The 14832-nt window shown below is 41.6% G+C and overlaps 18 non-coding genes across 18 annotated transcripts; all 18 read left to right on the forward strand.

Annotated features, from left to right (window-relative positions):
• Nucleotides 1-1025: 1025 nt before the first annotated feature.
• On the forward strand, nt 1026-1098 carry TRNAR-CCU (transfer RNA arginine (anticodon CCU)). Its single transcript has one exon. It is a non-coding gene; the product is annotated as a tRNA-Arg (tRNA).
• Nucleotides 1099-1377: 279 nt separating this feature from the next.
• TRNAI-UAU (transfer RNA isoleucine (anticodon UAU)) lies at nt 1378-1470 on the forward strand. Its single transcript is given in 2 exon segments — nt 1378-1415; nt 1435-1470. It is a non-coding gene; the product is annotated as a tRNA-Ile (tRNA).
• A 1103-nt stretch (nt 1471-2573) lies between these two features.
• TRNAR-CCU (transfer RNA arginine (anticodon CCU)) lies at nt 2574-2646 on the forward strand. Its single transcript has one exon. It is a non-coding gene; the product is annotated as a tRNA-Arg (tRNA).
• Nucleotides 2647-2925: 279 nt separating this feature from the next.
• On the forward strand, nt 2926-3018 carry TRNAI-UAU (transfer RNA isoleucine (anticodon UAU)). Its single transcript is given in 2 exon segments — nt 2926-2963; nt 2983-3018. It is a non-coding gene; the product is annotated as a tRNA-Ile (tRNA).
• Nucleotides 3019-4121: 1103 nt separating this feature from the next.
• On the forward strand, nt 4122-4194 carry TRNAR-CCU (transfer RNA arginine (anticodon CCU)). Its single transcript has one exon. It is a non-coding gene; the product is annotated as a tRNA-Arg (tRNA).
• Nucleotides 4195-4473: 279 nt separating this feature from the next.
• On the forward strand, nt 4474-4566 carry TRNAI-UAU (transfer RNA isoleucine (anticodon UAU)). The gene is given in 2 exon segments: nt 4474-4511; nt 4531-4566. It is a non-coding gene; the product is annotated as a tRNA-Ile (tRNA).
• Nucleotides 4567-5669: 1103 nt separating this feature from the next.
• On the forward strand, nt 5670-5742 carry TRNAR-CCU (transfer RNA arginine (anticodon CCU)). Its single transcript has one exon. It is a non-coding gene; the product is annotated as a tRNA-Arg (tRNA).
• Nucleotides 5743-6021: 279 nt separating this feature from the next.
• On the forward strand, nt 6022-6114 carry TRNAI-UAU (transfer RNA isoleucine (anticodon UAU)). The gene is given in 2 exon segments: nt 6022-6059; nt 6079-6114. It is a non-coding gene; the product is annotated as a tRNA-Ile (tRNA).
• A 1103-nt stretch (nt 6115-7217) lies between these two features.
• Nucleotides 7218-7290, forward strand: TRNAR-CCU (transfer RNA arginine (anticodon CCU)). The gene has a single exon. It is a non-coding gene; the product is annotated as a tRNA-Arg (tRNA).
• Nucleotides 7291-7569: 279 nt separating this feature from the next.
• Nucleotides 7570-7662, forward strand: TRNAI-UAU (transfer RNA isoleucine (anticodon UAU)). The gene is given in 2 exon segments: nt 7570-7607; nt 7627-7662. It is a non-coding gene; the product is annotated as a tRNA-Ile (tRNA).
• Nucleotides 7663-8765: 1103 nt separating this feature from the next.
• Nucleotides 8766-8838, forward strand: TRNAR-CCU (transfer RNA arginine (anticodon CCU)). The gene has a single exon. It is a non-coding gene; the product is annotated as a tRNA-Arg (tRNA).
• A 279-nt stretch (nt 8839-9117) lies between these two features.
• On the forward strand, nt 9118-9210 carry TRNAI-UAU (transfer RNA isoleucine (anticodon UAU)). Its single transcript is given in 2 exon segments — nt 9118-9155; nt 9175-9210. It is a non-coding gene; the product is annotated as a tRNA-Ile (tRNA).
• Nucleotides 9211-10313: 1103 nt separating this feature from the next.
• TRNAR-CCU (transfer RNA arginine (anticodon CCU)) lies at nt 10314-10386 on the forward strand. The gene has a single exon. It is a non-coding gene; the product is annotated as a tRNA-Arg (tRNA).
• Nucleotides 10387-10665: 279 nt separating this feature from the next.
• Nucleotides 10666-10758, forward strand: TRNAI-UAU (transfer RNA isoleucine (anticodon UAU)). The gene is given in 2 exon segments: nt 10666-10703; nt 10723-10758. It is a non-coding gene; the product is annotated as a tRNA-Ile (tRNA).
• Nucleotides 10759-11861: 1103 nt separating this feature from the next.
• TRNAR-CCU (transfer RNA arginine (anticodon CCU)) lies at nt 11862-11934 on the forward strand. The gene has a single exon. It is a non-coding gene; the product is annotated as a tRNA-Arg (tRNA).
• Nucleotides 11935-12213: 279 nt separating this feature from the next.
• On the forward strand, nt 12214-12306 carry TRNAI-UAU (transfer RNA isoleucine (anticodon UAU)). Its single transcript is given in 2 exon segments — nt 12214-12251; nt 12271-12306. It is a non-coding gene; the product is annotated as a tRNA-Ile (tRNA).
• A 1103-nt stretch (nt 12307-13409) lies between these two features.
• Nucleotides 13410-13482, forward strand: TRNAR-CCU (transfer RNA arginine (anticodon CCU)). Its single transcript has one exon. It is a non-coding gene; the product is annotated as a tRNA-Arg (tRNA).
• A 279-nt stretch (nt 13483-13761) lies between these two features.
• Nucleotides 13762-13854, forward strand: TRNAI-UAU (transfer RNA isoleucine (anticodon UAU)). Its single transcript is given in 2 exon segments — nt 13762-13799; nt 13819-13854. It is a non-coding gene; the product is annotated as a tRNA-Ile (tRNA).
• The last annotated feature ends 978 nt before the right edge of the window (nt 13855-14832 follow it).

Raw genomic sequence — 14832 nt, forward strand, 5'->3', positions numbered from 1 at the left:
ATAATTGAAGGGGATACATGGAAGAGGTATACCGTTTTTAAGGGTGAGTCCCATCTGTGGTGTTTGCCTTTTCTCTTTCTTAAATAAAAGCCATTGGCATGTTTTAGTTCCAGATTAAAAGTGCTCAACTTGCTTCTTTACTGGATACTTGTCCCAATATATATTAAGAGGTATTTTTAAAGGTTTTGGCCCTCCAATAAGCGTTCCTTCATCTTTATTAGCAGAGTCCTGTAAGTGTGTGATCATAATGAAAAGACAAGGGACCCTCTTTCCCTTGTCTACAAAAAGCAAGCACGTGGTTAAGATTTTGTCAGATCTAGAAAGCAAACGGTAGAACACAAACCATTCTTGATCACTCAGTCACAAGTGAATGTTTGATTGCTTTGGAAAAACAACCACTTATAGAAAAAGTCAAGTCCCAGTTGCCTAATGGATAAGGCACTGGCCTCCTAAGCCAGGGATTGTGGCTTTAACGCCCATCTGTATTGTTTGCCTTTCCTCTGTCTCAAAGTAAAGCCATTGGCATGTTATGGTTCCAGATTATAAGTGCTCTTCTGGCTTCTTCACTGGGTACTTGTCCCAGCTTCTGAGCCGGCTCCATCACTGTTACGTACTGTTATGTGACGATGCGCTAATCCCTTGGCAGCAGCAACATAATTGTATGTGAGATGTCACCAAGGGTTTAAAGTAAAGCCATTAGCATGTTTTAGTTCAAGATTAAAAGTGCTCGACTAGGTTCTTCACTGGATACTTGTCCCAATACATATTAAGAGGTATTCAGTTTTTAAAGGGTTTTGTCACTCCATTAAGATTTCCTTCATCTGCATTAGAAATGTCCTGTTAGTGTGCAATTAGAACGACAATACAAGGGAACCTAGTCTTTTCTTAAAAAATCAAGCATGCGGTTAAGATTTTATCCGATTTGGAAAGCAAACGGTACAACACAAACCTTTCTCGCTCACTCATCACATGTGAATGTTTGCTTGCTTTGGAAAGAAAAAACCACGGCGCAGAGCAAGTTTACAGCCCCAGTGGCCTAATGGATAAGGCACTGGCCTCCTAGGCCAGGGATTGTGGGTTCAAGTCCCATCTGGGGTGTTTATCTTTCATCTTTCTTAAAGTTAAGCTGTTGCTGTTTTAGTTCCTGATTAAAAGTGCTCAACTGGCTTCATCCACTGGACTGATGCTTCTTTATATATTAATCAGAGAGAAGTAAATGACTTATTACTCACAGTATCTTGACTGACCGCTATCTTAAACGCTGTCGTGTTTTTGAAAATTGATGGAAAACAGACACGCTTGAGGAATCACTTCATCCCGCGGTGCAATCGGTCAGCACACGGTGGAAAACGGACACGCGTGCAGACATCAGTAAGAGCTCCAGTGGCGCAATCGGTCAGCGCACGGTACTTATAAAGCAGTAACTGTTGAGCAATGCCGAGGTTGTGAGTTCGAGCCTCACCTGGAGCACTCCTTTCTTGCCTTCTTGTGCTTTATTTAGACCTCCAGTGGAATAGCAAACTTACTCATGGCCCATGATCTATAAACATAATTGAAGGGGATACATGGAAGAGGTATACCGTTTTTAAGGGTGAGTCCCATCTGTGGTGTTTGCCTTTTCTCTTTCTTAAATAAAAGCCATTGGCATGTTTTAGTTCCAGATTAAAAGTGCTCAACTTGCTTCTTTACTGGATACTTGTCCCAATATATATTAAGAGGTATTTTTAAAGGTTTTGGCCCTCCAATAAGCTTTCCTTCATCTTTATTAGCAGAGTCCTGTAAGTGTGTGATCATAATGAAAAGACAAGGGACCCTCTTTCCTTTGTCTACAAAAAGCAAGCACGTGGTTAAGATTTTGTCAGATCTAGAAAGCAAACGGTAGAACACAAACCATTCTCGATCACTCAGTCACAAGTGAATGTTTGATTGCTTTGGAAAAACAACCACTTATAGAAAAAGTCAAGTCCCAGTTGCCTAATGGATAAGGCACTGGCCTCCTAAGCCAGGGATTGTGGCTTTAACGCCCATCTGTATTGTTTGCCTTTCCTCTGTCTCAAAGTAAAGCCATTGGCATGTTATGGTTCCAGATTATAAGTGCTCTTCTGGCTTCTTCACTGGGTACTTGTCCCAGCTTCTGAGCCGGCTCCATCACTGTTACGTACTGTTATGTGACGATGCGCTAATCCCTTGGCAGCAGCAACATAATTGTATGTGAGATGTCACCAAGGGTTTAAAGTAAAGCCATTAGCATGTTTTAGTTCAAGATTAAAAGTGCTCGACTAGGTTCTTCACTGGATACTTGTCCCAATACATATTAAGAGGTATTCAGTTTTTAAAGGGTTTTGTCACTCCATTAAGATTTCCTTCATCTGCATTAGAAATGTCCTGTTAGTGTGCAATTAGAACGACAATACAAGGGAACCTAGTCTTTTCTTAAAAAATCAAGCATGCGGTTAAGATTTTATCCGATTTGGAAAGCAAACGGTACAACACAAACCTTTCTCGCTCACTCATCACATGTGAATGTTTGCTTGCTTTGGAAAGAAAAAACCACGGCGCAGAGGAAGTTTACAGCCCCAGTGGCCTAATGGATAAGGCACTGGCCTCCTAGGCCAGGGATTGTGGGTTCAAGTCCCATCTGGGGTGTTTACCTTTCATCTTTCTTAAAGTTAAGCTGTTGCTGTTTTAGTTCCTGATTAAAAGTGCTCAACTGGCTTCATCCACTGGACTGATGCTTCTTTATATATTAATCAGAGAGAAGTAAATGACTTATTACTCACAGTATCTTGACTGACCGCTATCTTAAACGCTGTCGTGTTTTTGAAAATTGATGGAAAACAGACACGCTTGAGGAATCACTTCATCCCGCGGTGCAATCGGTCAGCACACGGTGGAAAACGGACACGCGTGCAGACATCAGTAAGAGCTCCAGTGGCGCAATCGGTCAGCGCAAGGTACTTATAAAGCAGTAACTGTTGAGCAATGCCGAGGTTGTGAGTTCGAGCCTCACCTGGAGCACTACTTTCTTGCCTTCTTGTGCTTTATTTAGACCTCCAGTGGAATAGCAAACTTACTCATGGCCCATGATCTATAAACATAATTGAAGGGGATACATGGAAGAGGTATACCGTTTTTAAGGGTGAGTCCCATCTGTGGTGTTTGCCTTTTCTCTTTCTTAAATAAAAGCCATTGGCATGTTTTAGTTCCAGATTAAAAGTGCTCAACTTGCTTCTTTACTGGATACTTGTCCCAATATATATTAAGAGGTATTTTTAAAGGTTTTGGCCCTCCAATAAGCTTTCCTTCATCTTTATTAGCAGAGTCCTGTAAGTGTGTGATCATAATGAAAAGACAAGGGACCCTCTTTCCTTTGTCTACAAAAAGCAAGCACGTAGTTAAGATTTTGTCAGATCTAGAAAGCAAACGGTAGAACACAAACCATTCTCGATCACTCAGTCACAAGTGAATGTTTGATTGCTTTGGAAAAACAACCACTTATAGAAAAAGTCAAGTCCCAGTTGCCTAATGGATAAGGCACTGGCCTCCTAAGCCAGGGATTGTGGCTTTAACGCCCATCTGTATTGTTTGCCTTTCCTCTGTCTCAAAGTAAAGCCATTGGCATGTTATGGTTCCAGATTATAAGTGCTCTTCTGGCTTCTTCACTGGGTACTTGTCCCAGCTTCTGAGCCGGCTCCATCACTGTTACGTACTGTTATGTGACGATGCGCTAATCCCTTGGCAGCAGCAACATAATTGTATGTGAGATGTCACCAAGGGTTTAAAGTAAAGCCATTAGCATGTTTTAGTTCAAGATTAAAAGTGCTCGACTAGGTTCTTCACTGGATACTTGTCCCAATACATATTAAGAGGTATTCAGTTTTTAAAGGGTTTTGTCACTCCATTAAGATTTCCTTCATCTGCATTAGAAATGTCCTGTTAGTGTGCAATTAGAACGACAATACAAGGGAACCTAGTCTTTTCTTAAAAAATCAAGCATGCGGTTAAGATTTTATCCGATTTGGAAAGCAAACGGTACAACACAAACCTTTCTCGCTCACTCATCACATGTGAATGTTTGCTTGCTTTGGAAAGAAAAAACCACGGCGCAGAGGAAGTTTACAGCCCCAGTGGCCTAATGGATAAGGCACTGGCCTCCTAGGCCAGGGATTGTGGGTTCAAGTCCCATCTGGGGTGTTTACCTTTCATCTTTCTTAAAGTTAAGCTGTTGCTGTTTTAGTTCCTGATTAAAAGTGCTCAACTGGCTTCATCCACTGGACTGATGCTTCTTTATATATTAATCAGAGAGAAGTAAATGACTTATTACTCACAGTATCTTGACTGACCGCTATCTTAAACGCTGTCGTGTTTTTGAAAATTGATGGAAAACAGACACGCTTGAGGAATCACTTCATCCCGCGGTGCAATCGGTCAGCACACGGTGGAAAACGGACACGCGTGCAGACATCAGTAAGAGCTGCAGTGGCGCAATCGGTCAGCGCACGGTACTTATAAAGCAGTAACTGTTGAGCAATGCCGAGGTTGTGCGTTCGAGCCTCACCTGGAGCACTCCTTTCTTGCCTTCTTGTGCTTTATTTAGACCTCCAGTGGAATAGCAAACTTACTCATGGCCCATGATCTATAAACATAATTGAAGGGGATACATGGAAGAGGTATACCGTTTTTAAGGGTGAGTCCCATCTGTGGTGTTTGCCTTTTCTCTTTCTTAAATAAAAGCCATTGGCATGTTTTAGTTCCAGATTAAAAGTGCTCAACTTGCTTCTTTACTGGATACTTGTCCCAATATATATTAAGAGGTATTTTTAAAGGTTTTGGCCCTCCAATAAGCTTTCCTTCATCTTTATTAGCAGAGTCCTGTAAGTGTGTGATCATAATGAAAAGACAAGGGACCCTCTTTCCCTTGTCTACAAAAAGCAAGCACGTGGTTAAGATTTTGTCAGATCTAGAAAGCAAACGGTAGAACACAAACCATTCTCGATCACTCAGTCACAAGTGAATGTTTGATTGCTTTGGAAAAACAACCACTTATAGAAAAAGTCAAGTCCCAGTTGCCTAATGGATAAGGCACTGGCCTCCTAAGCCAGGGATTGTGGCTTTAACGCCCATCTGTATTGTTTGCCTTTCCTCTGTCTCAAAGTAAAGCCATTGGCATGTTATGGTTCCAGATTATAAGTGCTCTTCTGGCTTCTTCACTGGGTACTTGTCCCAGCTTCTGGGCCGGCTCCATCACTGTTACGTACTGTTATGTGACGATGCGCTAATCCCTTGGCAGCAGCAACATAATTGTATGTGAGATGTCACCAAGGGTTTAAAGTAAAGCCATTAGCATGTTTTAGTTCAAGATTAAAAGTGCTCGACTAGGTTCTTCACTGGATACTTGTCCCAATACATATTAAGAGGTATTCAGTTTTTAAAGGGTTTTGTCACTCCATTAAGATTTCCTTCATCTGCATTAGAAATGTCCTGTTAGTGTGCAATTAGAACGACAATACAAGGGAACCTAGTCTTTTCTTAAAAAAACAAGCATGCGGTTAAGATTTTATCCGATTTGGAAAGCAAACGGTACAACACAAACCTTTCTCGCTCACTCATCACATGTGAATGTTTGCTTGCTTTGGAAAGAAAAAACCACGGCGCAGAGCAAGTTTACAGCCCCAGTGGCCTAATGGATAAGGCACTGGCCTCCTAAGCCAGGGATTGTGGGTTCAAGTCCCATCTGGGGTGTTTACCTTTCTTCTTTCTTAAAGTTAAGCTGTTGCTGTTTTAGTTCCTGATTAAAAGTGCTCAACTGGCTTCATCCACTGGACTGATGCTTCTTTATATATTAATAAGAGAGAAGTAAATGACTTATTACTCACAGTATCTTGACTGACCGCTATCTTAAACGCTGTCGTGTTTTTGAAAATTGATGGAAAACAGACACGCTTGAGGAATCACTTCATCCCGCGGTGCAATCGGTCAGCACACGGTGGAAAACGGACACGCGTGCAGACATCAGTAAGAGCTCCAGTGGCGCAATCGGTCAGCGCACGGTACTTATAAAGCAGTAACTGTTGAGCAATGCCGAGGTTGTGAGTTCGAGCCTCACCTGGAGCACTCCTTTCTTGCCTTCTTGTGCTTTATTTAGACCTCCAGTGGAATAGCAAACTTACTCATGGCCCATGATCTATAAACATAATTGAAGGGGATACATGGAAGAGGTATACCGTTTTTAAGGGTGAGTCCCATCTGTGGTGTTTGCCTTTTCTCTTTCTTAAATAAAAGCCATTGGCATGTTTTAGTTCCAGATTAAAAGTGCTCAACTTGCTTCTTTACTGGATACTTGTCCCAATATATATTAAGAGGTATTTTTAAAGGTTTTGGCCCTCTAATAAGCTTTCCTTCATCTTTATTAGCAGAGTCCTGTAAGTGTGTGATCATAATGAAAAGACAAGGGAACCTCTTTCCCTTGTCTACAAAAAGCAAGCACGTGGTTACGATTTTGTCAGATCTAGAAAGCAAACGGTAGAACACAAACCATTCTCGATCACTCAGTCACAAGTGAATGTTTGATTGCTTTGGAAAAACAACCACTTATAGAAAAAGTCAAGTCCCAGTTGCCTAATGGATAAGGCACTGGCCTCCTAAGCCAGGGATTGTGGCTTTAACGCCCATCTGTATTGTTTGCCTTTCCTCTGTCTCAAAGTAAAGCCATTGGCATGTTATGGTTCCAGATTATAAGTGCTCTTCTGGCTTCTTCACTGGGTACTTGTCCCAGCTTCTGAGCCGGCTCCATCACTGTTACGTACTGTTATGTGACGATGCGCTAATCCCTTGGCAGCAGCAACATAATTGTATGTGAGATGTCACCAAGGGTTTAAAGTAAAGCCATTAGCATGTTTTAGTTCAAGATTAAAAGTGCTCGACTAGGTTCTTCACTGGATACTTGTCCCAATACATATTAAGAGGTATTCAGTTTTTAAAGGGTTTTGTCACTCCATTAAGATTTCCTTCATCTGCATTAGAAATGTCCTGTTAGTGTGCAATTAGAACGACAATACAAGGGAACCTAGTCTTTTCTTAAAAAATCAAGCATGCGGTTAAGATTTTATCCGATTTGGAAAGCAAACGGTACAACACAAACCTTTCTCGCTCACTCATCACATGTGAATGTTTGCTTGCTTTGGAAAGAAAAAACCACGGCGCAGAGCAAGTTTACAGCCCCAGTGGCCTAATGGATAAGGCACTGGCCTCCTAGGCCAGGGATTGTGGGTTCAAGTCCCATCTGGGGTGTTTACCTTTCATCTTTCTTAAAGTTAAGCTGTTGCTGTTTTAGTTCCTGATTAAAAGTGCTCAACTGGCTTCATCCACTGGACTGATGCTTCTTTATATATTAATAAGAGAGAAGTAAATGACTTATTACTCACAGTATCTTGACTGACCGCTATCTTAAACGCTGTCGTGTTTTTGAAAATTGATGGAAAACAGACACGCTTGAGGAATCACTTCATCCCGCGGTGCAATCGGTCAGCACACGGTGGAAAACTGACACGCGTGCAGACATCAGTAAGAGCTCCAGTGGCGCAATCGGTCAGTTCACGGTACTTATAAAGCAGTAACTGTTGAGCAATGCCGAGGTTGTGAGTTCGAGCCTCACCTGGAGCACTCCTTTCTTGCCTTCTTGTGCTTTATTTAGACCTCCAGTGGAATAGCAAACTTACTCATGGCCCATGATCTATAAACATAATTGAAGGGGATACATGGAAGAGGTATACCGTTTTTAAGGGTGAGTCCCATCTGTGGTGTTTGCCTTTTCTCTTTCTTAAATAAAAGCCATTGGCATGTTTTAGTTCCAGATTAAAAGTGCTCAACTTGCTTCTTTACTGGATACTTGTCCCAATATATATTAAGAGGTATTTTTAAAGGTTTTGGCCCTCCAATAAGCTTTCCTTCATCTTTATTAGCAGAGTCCTGTAAGTGTGTGATCATAATGAAAAGACAAGGGACCCTCTTTCCCTTGTCTACAAAAAGCAAGCACGTGGTTAAGATTTTGTCAGATCTAGAAAGCAAACGGTAGAACACAAACCATTCTCGATCACTCAGTCACAAGTGAATGTTTGATTGCTTTGGAAAAACAACCACTTATAGAAAAAGTAAAGTCCCAGTTGCCTAATGGATAAGGCACTGGCCTCCTAAGCCAGGGATTGTGGCTTTAACGCCCATCTGTATTGTTTGCCTTTCCTCTGTCTCAAAGTAAAGCCATTGGCATGTTATGGTTCCAGATTATAGGTGCTCTTCTGGCTTCTTCACTGGGTACTTGTCCCAGCTTCTGGGCCGGCTCCATCACTGTTACGTACTGTTATGTGACGATGCGCTAATCCCTTGGCAGCAGCAACATAATTGTATGTGAGATGTCACCAAGGGTTTAAAGTAAAGCCATTAGCATGTTTTAGTTCAAGATTAAAAGTGCTCGACTAGGTTCTTCACTGGATACTTGTCCCAATACATATTAAGAGGTATTCAGTTTTTAAAGGGTTTTGTCACTCCATTAAGATTTCCTTCATCTGCATTAGAAATGTCCTGTTAGTGTGCAATTAGAACGACAATACAAGGGAACCTAGTCTTTTCTTAAAAAAACAAGCATGCGGTTAAGATTTTATCCGATTTGGAAAGCAAACGGTACAACACAAACCTTTCTCGCTCACTCATCACATGTGAATGTTTGCTTGCTTTGGAAAGAAAAAACCACGGCGCAGAGCAAGTTTACAGCCCCAGTGGCCTAATGGATAAGGCACTGGCCTCCTAAGCCAGGGATTGTGGGTTCAAGTCCCATCTGGGGTGTTTACCTTTCTTCTTTCTTAAAGTTAAGCTGTTGCTGTTTTAGTTCCTGATTAAAAGTGCTCAACTGGCTTCATCCACTGGACTGATGCTTCTTTATATATTAATAAGAGAGAAGTAAATGACTTATTACTCACAGTATCTTGACTGACCGCTATCTTAAACGCTGTCGTGTTTTTGAAAATTGATGGAAAACAGACACGCTTGAGGAATCACTTCATCCCGCGGTGCAATCGGTCAGCACACGGTGGAAAACGGACACGCGTGCAGACATCAGTAAGAGCTCCAGTGGCGCAATCGGTCAGCGCACGGTACTTATAAAGCAGTAACTGTTGAGCAATGCCGAGGTTGTGAGTTCGAGCCTCACCTGGAGCACTCCTTTCTTGCCTTCTTGTGCTTTATTTAGACCTCCAGTGGAATAGCAAACTTACTCATGGCCCATGATCTATAAACATAATTGAAGGGGATACATGGAAGAGGTATACCGTTTTTAAGGGTGAGTCCCATCTGTGGTGTTTGCCTTTTCTCTTTCTTAAATAAAAGCCATTGGCATGTTTTAGTTCCAGATTAAAAGTGCTCAACTTGCTTCTTTACTGGATACTTGTCCCAATATATATTAAGAGGTATTTTTAAAGGTTTTGGCCCTCTAATAAGCTTTCCTTCATCTTTATTAGCAGAGTCCTGTAAGTGTGTGATCATAATGAAAAGACAAGGGACCCTCTTTCCCTTGTCTACAAAAAGCAAGCACGTGGTTAAGATTTTGTCAGATCTAGAAAGCAAACGGTAGAACACAAACCATTCTCGATCACTCAGTCACAAGTGAATGTTTGATTGCTTTGGAAAAACAACCACTTATAGAAAAAGTAAAGTCCCAGTTGCCTAATGGATAAGGCACTGGCCTCCTAAGCCAGGGATTGTGGCTTTAACGCCCATCTGTATTGTTTGCCTTTCCTCTGTCTCAAAGTAAAGCCATTGGCATGTTATGGTTCCAGATTATAGGTGCTCTTCTGGCTTCTTCACTGGGTACTTGTCCCAGCTTCTGGGCCGGCTCCATCACTGTTACGTACTGTTATGTGACGATGCGCTAATCCCTTGGCAGCAGCAACATAATTGTATGTGAGATGTCACCAAGGGTTTAAAGTAAAGCCATTAGCATGTTTTAGTTCAAGATTAAAAGTGCTCGACTAGGTTCTTCACTGGATACTTGTCCCAATACATATTAAGAGGTATTCAGTTTTTAAAGGGTTTTGTCACTCCATTAAGATTTCCTTCATCTGCATTAGAAATGTCCTGTTAGTGTGCAATTAGAACGACAATACAAGGGAACCTAGTCTTTTCTTAAAAAAACAAGCATGCGGTTAAGATTTTATCCGATTTGGAAAGCAAACGGTACAACACAAACCTTTCTCGCTCACTCATCACATGTGAATGTTTGCTTGCTTTGGAAAGAAAAAACCACGACGCAGAGCAAGTTTACAGCCCCAGTGGCCTAATGGATAAGGCACTGGCCTCCTAAGCCAGGGATTGTGGGTTCAAGTCCCATCTGGGGTGTTTACCTTTCTTCTTTCTTAAAGTTAAGCTGTTGCTGTTTTAGTTCCTGATTAAAAGTGCTCAACTGGCTTCATCCACTGGACTGATGCTTCTTTATATATTAATAAGAGAGAAGTAAATGACTTATTACTCACAGTATCTTGACTGACCGCTATCTTAAACGCTGTCGTGTTTTTGAAAATTGATGGAAAACAGACACGCTTGAGGAATCACTTCATCCCGCGGTGCAATCGGTCAGCACACGGTGGAAAACGGACACGCGTGCAGACATCAGTAAGAGCTCCAGTGGCGCAATCGGTCAGCGCACGGTACTTATAAAGCAGTAACTGTTGAGCAATGCCGAGGTTGTGAGTTCGAGCCTCACCTGGAGCACTCCTTTCTTGCCTTCTTGTGCTTTATTTAGACCTCCAGTGGAATAGCAAACTTACTCATGGCCCATGATCTATAAACATAATTGAAGGGGATACATGGAAGAGGTATACCGTTTTTAAGGGTGAGTCCCATCTGTGGTGTTTGCCTTTTCTCTTTCTTAAATAAAAGCCATTGGCATGTTTTAGTTCCAGATTAAAAGTGCTCAACTTGCTTCTTTACTGGATACTTGTCCCAATATATATTAAGAGGTATTTTTAAAGGTTTTGGCCCTCTAATAAGCTTTCCTTCATCTTTATTAGCAGAGTCCTGTAAGTGTGTGATCATAATGAAAAGACAAGGGAACCTCTTTCCCTTGTCTACAAAAAGCAAGCACGTGGTTACGATTTTGTCAGATCTAGAAAGCAAACGGTAGAACACAAACCATTCTCGATCACTCAGTCACAAGTGAATGTTTGATTGCTTTGGAAAAACAACCACTTATAGAAAAAGTCAAGTCCCAGTTGCCTAATGGATAAGGCACTGGCCTCCTAAGCCAGGGATTGTGGCTTTAACGCCCATCTGTATTGTTTGCCTTTCCTCTGTCTCAAAGTAAAGCCATTGGCATGTTATGGTTCCAGATTATAAGTGCTCTTCTGGCTTCTTCACTGGGTACTTGTCCCAGCTTCTGAGCCGGCTCCATCACTGTTACGTACTGTTATGTGACGATGCGCTAATCCCTTGGCAGCAGCAACATAATTGTATGTGAGATGTCACCAAGGGTTTAAAGTAAAGCCATTAGCATGTTTTAGTTCAAGATTAAAAGTGCTCGACTAGGTTCTTCACTGGATACTTGTCCCAATACATATTAAGAGGTATTCAGTTTTTAAAGGGTTTTGTCACTCCATTAAGATTTCCTTCATCTGCATTAGAAATGTCCTGTTAGTGTGCAATTAGAACGACAATACAAGGGAACCTAGTCTTTTCTTAAAAAATCAAGCATGCGGTTAAGATTTTATCCGATTTGGAAAGCAAACGGTACAACACAAACCTTTCTCGCTCACTCATCACATGTGAATGTTTGCTTGCTTTGGAAAGAAAAAACCACGGCGCAGAGCAAGTTTACAGCCCCAGTGGCCTAATGGATAAGGCACTGGCCTCCTAGGCCAGGGATTGTGGGTTCAAGTCCCATCTGGGGTGTTTACCTTTCATCTTTCTTAAAGTTAAGCTGTTGCTGTTTTAGTTCCTGATTAAAAGTGCTCAACTGGCTTCATCCACTGGACTGATGCTTCTTTATATATTAATAAGAGAGAAGTAAATGACTTATTACTCACAGTATCTTGACTGACCGCTATCTTAAACGCTGTCGTGTTTTTGAAAATTGATGGAAAACAGACACGCTTGAGGAATCACTTCATCCCGCGGTGCAATCGGTCAGCACACGGTGGAAAACTGACACGCGTGCAGACATCAGTAAGAGCTCCAGTGGCGCAATCGGTCAGTTCACGGTACTTATAAAGCAGTAACTGTTGAGCAATGCCGAGGTTGTGAGTTCGAGCCTCACCTGGAGCACTCCTTTCTTGCCTTCTTGTGCTTTATTTAGACCTCCAGTGGAATAGCAAACTTACTCATGGCCCATGATCTATAAACATAATTGAAGGGGATACACGGAAGAGGTATACCGTTTTTAAGGGTGAGTCCCATCTGTGGTGTTTGCCTTTTCTCTTTCTTAAATAAAAGCCATTGGCATGTTTTAGTTCCAGATTAAAAGTGCTCAACTTGCTTCTTTACTGGATACTTGTCCCAATATATATTAAGAGGTATTTTTAAAGGTTTTGGCCCTCCAATAAGCTTTCCTTCATCTTTATTAGCAGAGTCCTGTAAGTGTGTGATCATAATGAAAAGACAAGGGACCCTCTTTCCCTTGTCTACAAAAAGCAAGCACGTGGTTAAGATTTTGTCAGATCTAGAAAGCAAACGGTAGAACACAAACCATTCTCGATCACTCAGTCACAAGTGAATGTTTGATTGCTTTGGAAAAACAACCACTTATAGAAAAAGTAAAGTCCCAGTTGCCTAATGGATAAGGCACTGGCCTCCTAAGCCAGGGATTGTGGCTTTAACGCCCATCTGTATTGTTTGCCTTTCCTCTGTCTCAAAGTAAAGCCATTGGCATGTTATGGTTCCAGATTATAGGTGCTCTTCTGGCTTCTTCACTGGGTACTTGTCCCAGCTTCTGGGCCGGCTCCATCACTGTTACGTACTGTTATGTGACGATGCGCTAATCCCTTGGCAGCAGCAACATAATTGTATGTGAGATGTCACCAAGGGTTTAAAGTAAAGCCATTAGCATGTTTTAGTTCAAGATTAAAAGTGCTCGACTAGGTTCTTCACTGGATACTTGTCCCAATACATATTAAGAGGTATTCAGTTTTTAAAGGGTTTTGTCACTCCATTAAGATTTCCTTCATCTGCATTAGAAATGTCCTGTTAGTGTGCAATTAGAACGACAATACAAGGGAACCTAGTCTTTTCTTAAAAAAACAAGCATGCGGTTAAGATTTTATCCGATTTGGAAAGCAAACGGTACAACACAAACCTTTCTCGCTCACTCATCACATGTGAATGTTTGCTTGCTTTGGAAAGAAAAAACCACGGTGCAGAGCAAGTTTACAGCCCCAGTGGCCTAATGGATAAGGCACTGGCCTCCTAAGCCAGGGATTGTGGGTTCAAGTCCCATCTGGGGTGTTTACCTTTCTTCTTTCTTAAAGTTAAGCTGTTGCTGTTTTAGTTCCTGATTAAAAGTGCTCAACTGGCTTCATCCACTGGACTGATGCTTCTTTATATATTAATAAGAGAGAAGTAAATGACTTATTACTCACAGTATCTTGACTGACCGCTATCTTAAACGCTGTCGTGTTTTTGAAAATTGATGGAAAACAGACACGCTTGAGGAATCACTTCATCCCGCGGTGCAATCGGTCAGCACACGGTGGAAAACGGACACGCGTGCAGACATCAGTAAGAGCTCCAGTGGCGCAATCGGTCAGCGCACGGTACTTATAAAGCAGTAACTGTTGAGCAATGCCGAGGTTGTGAGTTCGAGCCTCACCTGGAGCACTCCTTTCTTGCCTTCTTGTGCTTTATTTAGACCTCCAGTGGAATAGCAAACTTACTCATGGCCCATGATCTATAAACATAATTGAAGGGGATACATGGAAGAGGTATACCGTTTTTAAGGGTGAGTCCCATCTGTGGTGTTTGCCTTTTCTCTTTCTTAAATAAAAGCCATTGGCATGTTTTAGTTCCAGATTAAAAGTGCTCAACTTGCTTCTTTACTGGATACTTGTCCCAATATATATTAAGAGGTATTTTTAAAGGTTTTGGCCCTCTAATAAGCTTTCCTTCATCTTTATTAGCAGAGTCCTGTAAGTGTGTGATCATAATGAAAAGACAAGGGAACCTCTTTCCCTTGTCTACAAAAAGCAAGCACGTGGTTACGATTTTGTCAGATCTAGAAAGCAAACGGTAGAACACAAACCATTCTCGATCACTCAGTCACAAGTGAATGTTTGATTGCTTTGGAAAAACAACCACTTATAGAAAAAGTCAAGTCCCAGTTGCCTAATGGATAAGGCACTGGCCTCCTAAGCCAGGGATTGTGGCTTTAACGCCCATCTGTATTGTTTGCCTTTCCTCTGTCTCAAAGTAAAGCCATTGGCATGTTATGGTTCCAGATTATAAGTGCTCTTCTGGCTTCTTCACTGGGTACTTGTCCCAGCTTCTGAGCCGGCTCCATCACTGTTACGTACTGTTATGTGACGATGCGCTAATCCCTTGGCAGCAGCAACATAATTGTATGTGAGATGTCACCAAGGGTTTAAAGTAAAGCCATTAGCATGTTTTAGTTCAAGATTAAAAGTGCTCGACTAGGTTCTTCACTGGATACTTGTCCCAATACATATTAAGAGGTATTCAGTTTTTAAAGGGTTTTGTCACTCCATTAAGATTTCCTTCATCTGCATTAGAAATGTCCTGTTAGTGTGCAATTAGAACGACAATACAAGGGAACCTAGTCTTTTCTTAAAAAATCAAGCA

The sequence above is a fragment of the Rhinoderma darwinii genome, chromosome 3, assembly GCF_050947455.1.
Source record: "Rhinoderma darwinii isolate aRhiDar2 chromosome 3, aRhiDar2.hap1, whole genome shotgun sequence".
Lineage (NCBI taxonomy): Eukaryota > Metazoa > Chordata > Amphibia > Anura > Rhinodermatidae > Rhinoderma > Rhinoderma darwinii.